At 41.6% G+C, this 565-nt stretch overlaps 1 non-coding gene across 1 annotated transcript; it reads left to right on the top strand.

Moving 5' to 3' along the window:
* The first annotated feature begins 36 nt into the window (after positions 1-36).
* LOC111651465 (U4 spliceosomal RNA) lies at positions 37-177 on the top strand. Its single transcript, XR_002760513.1, has one exon. It is a non-coding gene; the product is annotated as a U4 spliceosomal RNA (small nuclear RNA).
* Positions 178-565: the final 388 nt, after the last annotated feature.

Raw genomic sequence — 565 nt, 5'->3', positions numbered from 1 at the left:
ACCAGCTCCATTTGTAAACTGGTAGTTGCTCTCTTTACTCTTTCGCAGGGGCAATTTCATAGTCTGTGAAGTTCTGCTGAGACGTGATTATTGCTAGTTGAAAACTTAACCCAATACCCCGCCTGGATGACTTGAAATACAGTCAGCTGTGGCAATTTTTGTTGGTCTCTGAAGGGACTTTTCAACTCTGTATTGATGACAAATCTACAGGTGATGCATGATATTTAGCTCTTTGGTGTTCCCATTTATGTGGCTGTGAAGGGAAACATCCCTCATTTTTAGGCCACTTGGGAGAGTGGCCTCACTCTTGTGGAATTCATTTGTCTTTCATGGGAGATCAAGGAGTTCATCAGTAAATGAGTCAACTTCTTTTCTACTGATTGGGTGCGTGTTAAATGTCAAAAGATGGCTTGGGAAAGGGAAATGAATGCTGTGTTGGCCGTTAAAATATGGAGGACTGCTCTTTCCTGTATATATAGATGGTCAATGAAGAGCAGGCGCAGGTTAATTCCGTTTGAAAGCGATTGATGGTTTTCATTATTCAGAGGTCACGTTACAAACGTTT

The sequence above is a fragment of the Seriola lalandi genome, unplaced genomic scaffold (assembly GCF_002814215.2).
Source record: "Seriola lalandi dorsalis isolate HSWRI2012SDOR001 ecotype SW California unplaced genomic scaffold, Sedor1 jcf7180001973115, whole genome shotgun sequence".
NCBI lineage: Eukaryota > Metazoa > Chordata > Actinopteri > Carangiformes > Carangidae > Seriola > Seriola lalandi.
The sequence above is the reverse complement of the archived record's forward strand: the minus strand, read 5'-3'. Positions and strand labels throughout refer to the sequence as shown.